The sequence below is a fragment of the Dasypus novemcinctus genome, chromosome 4 (genome assembly GCF_030445035.2).
Source record: "Dasypus novemcinctus isolate mDasNov1 chromosome 4, mDasNov1.1.hap2, whole genome shotgun sequence".
NCBI lineage: Eukaryota > Metazoa > Chordata > Mammalia > Cingulata > Dasypodidae > Dasypus > Dasypus novemcinctus.
Genome location: NC_080676.1, coordinates 15,166,688 through 15,175,363, shown reverse-complemented (window position 1 = coordinate 15,175,363; position 8,676 = coordinate 15,166,688). Strand labels below are relative to the sequence as shown.

The following is an 8,676-nucleotide window of genomic DNA, read 5'->3' as shown; positions in this document are numbered from 1 at the left end:
ATTTATAAGAAATTGCCAGACTGATTTCCAAAATAATGGTACCAATTTATATTCCTGTACATTTTAAGCCTTACCCTCCCATTTGCTATCCCCACCCAATCTCCTGGTAACCTATATTCTAAATTTGGATTCTGTGAGTTTGCTTATTCAAATTGTTTCAATCAGAGAGATTATACAATATTTGTCCTTTTGTGCCTGGTTTATTTTGCTCAACATGATGTCTTAAAGGTTCATCCATGTTGTTGCATGTGTCAGAACTTTATTCCTCTTTATAGCTGAATAATAATCCATGGTGTATATACACCACATTTTGTTTATCCATTCATTGGTTGATGGACACTTGGGTTGCTTCCATCTTTTGGCAATTGTGAATAATGCCACTATGAACATTGGTGTGCAGATATATATGTAAGCCCCTGCTTTCAATTCTTTGTGGTATATACCTAGTTGTGGGATTGTTGGGTCAATTGTAATTCTATACTTTGCTTTCTGAGTAGCCGCCAAACTGTCTTCCACAGCAACTGCACCATTTTTTCTTTTCCACCAGCTATGACTGTTTCTATTTCTCCACATCCTTTCTAACACTTATTATTTTCCATTTTTTTAATAGCAGCCATTCTAATGGGTGTGAAATGGTGTTTCGTGAATTTTTTCTCAAGGTCTTAATTCAGGTTTCATAGAAACTACAGAATATCAGTGGGCTAATGCCCCACTACTGGTACATGATACACATCATTGGTCTGCCCCACAGCATAGTTCAGACCATTCTCACCAGGGAAATAAAGGCTATCCTTAACCTCTGAAAGATAGGCCAGTACTGTCTCACACCAATCTTGGTTGAGTCTAAGGCCTTATGTTTTAAGCATCAAGAAAGTGCCATAGAGGTTTTGTTATGACGGCTGCCTATTTCAGCATGCCACTAAAATGGCCCAGCAGTCACTTTTGCTTGGAGAAAGATTCTTTGCTCTTCTGCACATCAGACTTGATGGTATCACTTTCAGGCTTCCAACCAGTCAGTACATTTCCCCACATTTGTCTGTGTACTAGAAGACCTGAACTAGTCTCAGAGTGTCTTCCACAGAATGACTGACAAGGAGGTCATTTAGAATCATCTGCTGAAGGATTCCCTTATTGTCAATGATGAAGAGACTCCATATTCCAGAAAAATGGTGTGCTTGGGGTCAGAGACCAAGTGAATGTTCATAGGTCTTAGCCTTCCTTGTTTCTTGGGTGTGTTGATCCATACCAAATGAAAGAAGTGAGAAACTACAGAAGCACCTATCACTTGACAGTTGAGTTTCTTAAATTCTTCTACCTTATCACTGAAAACAATGATCTCCATGGGGCACACAAAAGTAAAGTCAAGAGAGTAAAAGAAAAACACAATATATTTACCTTTGTAGTCAGAGAGGGTGATATCTTTGAACTGACCATCTAGTAGAATAACTGTGGCTTTGAAGTTGGGGACATGGTGCCCAATTTTGGCAGCCAATGAAGACATCGTGCTATCAGCAATTTCCAGGCATAAGCAACTGAGAACTGGGAGAAAGAGGATCTATTGTAGTTTGATTTGCAATTTCCTGATGACTAATGATGTAGAGCATCTTTGTATGAGCTTTTTTGCCATTTGTCTATCTTCTTTGGGGAGATGTCTTTTCAGGTCTTTTGCCAATTTTTAAATTGGTTTGTCTTTTTGTTGTTAAGTTGAAGGATCCCTTTATATACACTAAATATTAATCCTTTTTCAGATATGTGATTTCTGAATACTTCCTGCTATTGTGTAGGTTGTCTTTTTACTTTAATGTTCTTTGAGGAAAAAATGTTTTCAATTTTGATAAGGTCCTGTTTATCTATTTTTTTCCATTGCTTTTGTTTGGGTATGAAGTGTAATAAACCAATGCCTAACACAAGGACCTGAAGATACTTCCCTTCATCTATATCACAAGAGTGTGATACATCTAGCTCTTATATTTAGGTCTTTGATCCATTTTGCATTGATTTTTGTATATGGTGTGAAGTAGGGGTCCTTCTTTTTTTGCAAATGAAGATCCAGTTTTCCTGGCACCATTTGTTGAAGAGACTATTTTTTTTCCCAATTTGCCACTTTGTCGAAAATCAGTTGGCCGTAAGTGTGAGGGTTGATTTTTGAGCTTTCAATTCTATTTCAATTGTTTATATGTCTGTCCTAGTGCCAGTGGCCTGCTCTGTAATAAGTTCTAAGATCAGGCAGTGTGAAACCTCCAACCTTCTCTTCTTTCAAGATGGCTTTAGCTATTTGAGGCCCTTTACCCTTCCATATAAACCTGATGATTGACTTTTACATTTCTGCAAAGAAGATTGTTGAAATTTGGATTAGGATTGCATTGAATCTAAAAATTGCTTTGGGTAGTATTAACATATTGATGATATTTAGTCTTCTAACCATGAACATGGAATATCCTTCCATTTATTTAGGTCTTCTTTAAATTTTTTAAACATGTTTTGTGGTTTTCTGTGTATAAATCCTTTACATCATTGGTTAGATTTATTCCCAGATATTTGATTCTTGCAGTTGCTATTGTGAATGGAATTATTTTCCTTGAATTCTGCTTCCAATTGCTCATTGCTTGTGTATAGAAACACTACTGATATTTGGGTGTTGATCTTGTACCTGCCACTTTGCCGAATTCATGTGTCAGCTCCAGGAGCTTCATTGTGGAAGTTTCAGGATTTTCTGTATATAGGATCATATCATCTGCAAAAAGGGAAAGTTATATTTTTTTCTTTCCAATTTGGATGCTTTTTGTGTCTTTTTCTTTCCTAATTGCTCTGTCAAGCACTTCTAATATATCACTGAATAACACTTGTGACAGCATCTTTGCCTTCCTGATCTTAGAGGCAAAGCTCTCAGTCTTTCACCATTAAGTAAGATGTTAGCTGTGGGCATTTTATACATGTCTTTTATCATGTTGAAGATGTTTCTATTCCTAGTTCTTCAAGTGTTTTTACCAAGAAGGGGGAGTTGTATTTTGTCAAGTGTCTTTTCTGCATCAGTTGAGATGATTATTGTATTTTTTTTCCCCCTTATTCTGTAAATGTGGTGTATTACATTAATTGATTTTCTTATGTGAACCACCCTTTGCATTCCAGGGCTAAATCCTGCTTTTTATGGTGTACAATTCTTTTAATATGCTGTTGGATTAGGTTTGCTAGTATTTTGTTGAGAATTTTTGTATCTATATTCATAAGATATATTGATCTGTAGTATTCTTCTCTTGTGGTATCTTTTCCCAGCTCAGGCATGAAGGTGAATTTGATTGTAGAATGAGTTAGGGAGTGTTCTCTCTCTTTAAATATTTGGAAAAGTTTGAGCAGAATTAGTCAGTCTTTTTGGAATATTTGGTAGACTTTCCCTGTCCAATTCAATCTCTTTACTAGTAATTGATTTATTGAGATCTTCTATTTCTTCTTATGTCAATGTTGGTAGTTCATGTTTTTCTAAGAATTTGTCCATTTAATCTAGGTTATCTAATTTATTGACATGCAGTTGTTCATAGTATTCATTGGATATATAGTCCTTTTTATTTCAGTGGGGTAGGTAGTAATGTCCCCATTTTCATTTCAGATTTTAGTTATTTGTATCCTCTCTTTTTTTTTTTCTTTGTCAGTGTAGCTAAAGGTTTGTCAATTTTGTTGACCTTTTCAAAGAACCAATTTTTGGTTTTGTTGATTCTCATTATTTTTGTCATTGTTATTTCCTATTTAATTTATCCTCACTCTAATCTTTCTTATTTCATTCCTCTGTTTAGTTTACTCTTCTATTTCTAGTTCTTCAAGTTTTGAGGTTAGGTCTCTGATTTGCAGTCTTTCTTCTTTTTAAAGCACATATTTAGAGCTTTACATTTCCCTCTAGCCATTGCCTGCATACAATCCAGTAAGTTTGGTATGTTGCATTTTCATTTTCATTTACCTCAAAGAATTTCCTAATTTCATAATTTTTATGCATTTGCAATTTAGCACCTGTAGAAAGTAAGAAGTGGAGTTACATATCAAACAATACAAGACAATAATACTGGCATTTATACTTACCCAAATGGTTACTTTTTGAACCTGCTTTGTATGACTATCTAGTGTCTTTTCTTTTCAGTCTGAAAATCTCCCTTTAGTATTGTTATAGGACAAGTCTAGTGGTGATGTATTCCTCAGCTTTTGCTTATCTGAGAATGTCTTAATCTCTCCCTCATTTGTGAAAGAGAGTCTTGCTGGATATAAAATGCTTGGATGGCAATTGTATTCCTTCAACACTTTAAATATTTCAATTCACTGCCATATTGCCTCCATAATTCTGGGGAGAAATTGGGACTTAATCCAAATGGAAATTCCTTGTATATAACACTGCTTTTCTCTGGCATCTTTCAAAACTCTCTCCTGGCACTTTGCATTTGAAAGTATAATCAATTTATTATAGGGTATATTTTTCTTCGTGTTTATCCCATTTGGTCTTCTCTGAGCTTTTTGGATGTGCATGTCCATATCCTTTGCTAAGTTTGGGAAGTTCTCTCACTTTGACTATTCCTTCTGCCCCTTTCTCTCATTCTTCTCCCTCTGGGACTCCCATAAATGTGCATATTGGTGCATTTGATGGTATCCCATAGCTATTTTCAGCTATTTTTCACTTTTAATATGTCTTTATACTCCTCAGCTCGACTCATTTGAAATATTTTGTCTTTGAGTTCATGGATTTCTTCTGCCAGCTTGAATCTGCCCTTGAAACCCTCCTGGGCACTTTTCATTTCAGTTATTGTGGTCTTTAACTCCAGTACTTCTATTTGGTTCCTTTTTAAAATTTCTATGTGTTTACTCTCATATTTTTCACCCATTGTTTTCCTGATATCCTGTAACTCTTTCTCTGTACTTTGGTTCATGTTTTAAAGAATTTTTAAGATAATTTTAAGAAAGCTTTGTTTGGTATGTCCACATTCTCATCTTCTTTGGTGCTTTCTATATTTTTATCAAATCTTCCCCTGAATGGGACATCATTGTCTGTTTCTTTTTCTTATACTCTTGTTGCACACTGTACATTTGAATATTTTAAAGTGTTAACTCTAGCATTTACCCCCTAAGATGTCTGTTTCTTGGTTTTGTGACAAACTAGTGATAAGACTGAGATTTTCTTGAACTTCAGCCCTCATATTGTTGTCATATTTTCTCTAGGTTCTTGGCTAAGCTACAAGAAATTAATTTCAAGGGCAAGCCAGGTTACTTAGGCCCATAATTTATTAAGGAAGGGAGGGAAGAGAAATGGGAGAAAAAAAACAGATCATGGGTCCCAGGTAGAGAGGAAAGGACTGAGGAATGATAAAAATAAGGACCAATTAACAGAACACTATTCCCCATTACAGCTTATAAATCCCCAGGTTTGCTTGTGTATTGATCCAGATGAGGGGTGGGGGTGGGGGGAGGAAAGAAGGCACAATAGGGGGTAGAAAGCAAGAACAGGGGTAGGATGCAAAAACAGGGCTGGTTTGATTTCCCGCTTGCATTTTAAACGATTAATTATTCTACCCCTTTGCTAATGACTAATGAGGGGGGAAGTCCCAGCTGTTTGCTGTTTTAATTGATTATCCCACCCATCAATCCCCAGGGAGTGCCCAATGATAAGACCCCTGGAGAATATCCAGGGATTCTCCTTGCTTCCAGAGGAAATCTCATTCTGAATGGGAGTCCTGGCAAGTTCTTCCAGCAGCCACACTGGGGGTACCGATGGCCATGTGGGCTTCTTGCCAGGTTCCAGATCCATCTATTGATTCCCTATTTTACTAGCCTGCCTCAATAGCAGGAAGACGGAGCCAAGGTAAATGCAGTGCGCAGTGTTTTTCTCTGACTTTTGAGCCCTCTGTCTTGTCCAGGGATTTTGCTTGTTACTTGCTTTGGAATTCTCCTTTTCACAGGAATTTAGCTGTCCACTCTATTTCCCAAGGGACAAACCTCCTTTTCCTGAGAATTTGAAGTTGGCAGACCTTTATCCCACTGTTAGCCTCTATGATTTTTAATAGTCCTTTCATTGCCTTATGCTGCTTTTACCTGGAGGGCAAATTCTGGAAGGAGGGTCCCTCCAGGGAGGACTTCCACAACTCAGGCTTTCCCAGGCAAAACAAGACCAAGGACCTTTGAGGGGGGAACAGACCTCTCCAAAGTACCCTGCAGAGGAGGTCAGGAAGGGCACCAACAGACCTGAAGTCTTCCCAAAGATGAGCTTTCTTGGTCTGCCCACCAAATGCAGCCCTTCAGCTAACTCTCCCCCACATCCTTGAAGAAGCTCTGTGTCTAACTCCCCATTGTCTCCACCTCTGTCTGGGGCAGGTTGAAACCATAGCTGCTCTCAAAGCAGGTTCCCAGTGATTCTCATTCACTAACCAAAAGCCATGATTGGCGATCAGTCCTGCACACCCCTGTTTTTAGGGAAGTGGATGTTTATGTGTCTTTCTGTCGGCAGCTAGCTCAGGACTGGGCCCCAGTCCCGTACAGTTCTTTACTGTAATTTATCAGGCTCTTCCTCCCACTCTTCCCTGGATGCTGTACAGTGTTCGTCTGGCCTTTGGCATTTCAAAATAGTTGTTTCAGATAATCCCTTCCTGTTTAATAGTTGTTTCGTTGGTAGGACTGAGTGTTTGAGTTCCCTGCTCTGTCATTTTCCCCAGAGTTTCCCTGATTTGTTTTTTCTGCTGATTCTTTGAAAAAAGTTTTTATTTTTACCAGAGAAATTGTGGGTTTACAGAAAAATCAAAGACAGGATTCTCAAATACCATCCTATCATTAACACCTTGCATTGGTGTGTACATTTGTTACAACTGATGAAAGCACATTTTTATAATTGTACTATGTATTATACTCTATGGTTTAACTTAGCATTCACTGTGTAGGGCAGATTTCATGGACTTAAAAAATTTTTTTAGTATATTACCATGTATACAATCTAACAAATCTTCCTTTAACCACATTCAGACATATATTTCAGTGCTGTTAATTGCATTCATGCTGTTATGCCATTCATTAACAAAACATTTCCATCCTTCCAAATAGGAACTCTGTACATTTTAGGTCTTAGCTACCTATTCCCTACCCCCACCTGGTCCCCAAGCAATTGATTTCTGAGTTGTCTACAACCCTTGTCTCACATAACGCTAATTAGAACATTTAAAAATGGGGACTGTAGAAGAATGCATAACCATTCTAAGGGCACAGCAGCCACTTGGCTCCTGCAATTTAACGTTTTGCCAGATGGCTGACCCTGGGCTGCTCAATATTATAATTTTTATTTGTAAAGGAGCAGAAATCCAAACTCTAGGCAAAATTTTTTTCATTATTTAAAATTTGAGAATTCATTTTCTTTTAATACTTTGTAGGCAAACACTGGATGGGCCCACATCTAGATTTTGAGGGCCAGTTCAATTATGTTTACAAAGAGGAAATGAATAGGATATCATAAGGTGGACTGCAGAAACAATGTCCTTTAAGTATATTCATATCATAAGGTGGACTGCAGAAACAATGTTCTTTAAGTATATTTGTACCTAGACTTCGACTAGAAAAATAAAGAAAAGAAAAGAAAAATTTGTGGAGCTAAATAATTACTCAACTGGCTTGACTCTATCTAGCTTTCCACTTGTGAGGGGAAAATAATTGTTTTTGTTTATGTTGTTGTTTCAGAGAACACTTTGTTAGACTGAACACTTCCTCAAATTCCCTATGCAAATTTTTTCTTAATAAATAAAACCATAGACTTGGTGTCAGCTCAGAAATCAACAAAAGCTACCTAAGAGCCTCTTGAAATTATGACACTAGAAATTCTTTTATATATTCATTCTTTAAATATCAATTATTTATTGAATACCTAATCTATGGCAGGCACATACTAGGCTTAAGGATTTAATAATTTTTTTAAAAGAGGCCCCTGTCCTCCCACAGTTTAATTTCAGGGAGTAATTAAGCCTGAAGGTCTACTTTGAACTGCAATTTGTACGTCCCTCTAGTACTCAAAATCTCCCCTTGAGTATTGTGGTGGCTTTGAGCTAGGTAACCAGAAAAACACATTCTTAAACTTAATCTATTCTCCTGAGGGTGTGAACCCTTGTAAATAGTATCTTTGGTGGGGTTATTTTCAGTTAAGGTGTGGGCCAATTCAGTCAGGATGGATCTTAATCCTATTACTGAAGTCCTTCTAGAGAGAACCAGAGAGAGAAAAAGACGTGGAGCAGCCAGAAGCTGAAAGCCAATGGAATCAGGAAGTCGGGAGAGGCCATCATGTGTACTGCCATGTGCCTGAAAAGCCAAGGCCTAAGTATTTGTGACAGCCAACCCCAGAGCACCATAAATCTTCTAGCAGAAAGTACTGCTTTGACGATGCCTTGATTTTGTACTTCTCCAAGCCTCAGAACTGTGAGCCAATAAAATCCCACTGTTTAAGCCAGTCCATTACATGGTATTTGTTTTGCCATCTAGGAAACTGAAACAGATATTGAATGGGCATCTTAAACCTACCAATTCTAAAGTGAATTCTTGATTTCTTGATCCTATATCTGTCCCTGCCAAAGTCTTTCCTAACTCAATATAGTGCTAACTCTTCTCTGCTAGTTGTCTGGACAAAAAATGTGGCATGAACTTTAATTCCTCTCTTTCTCTCACATCTTGTGTCTG

At 37.5% G+C, this 8,676-nt stretch overlaps 1 pseudogene; it reads right to left on the bottom strand.

Annotated features, from left to right (window-relative positions):
* Positions 1-936: 936 nt before the first annotated feature.
* Positions 937-1,501, bottom strand: LOC101411631 (peroxiredoxin-1 pseudogene; annotated as a pseudogene).
* Positions 1,502-8,676: the final 7,175 nt, after the last annotated feature.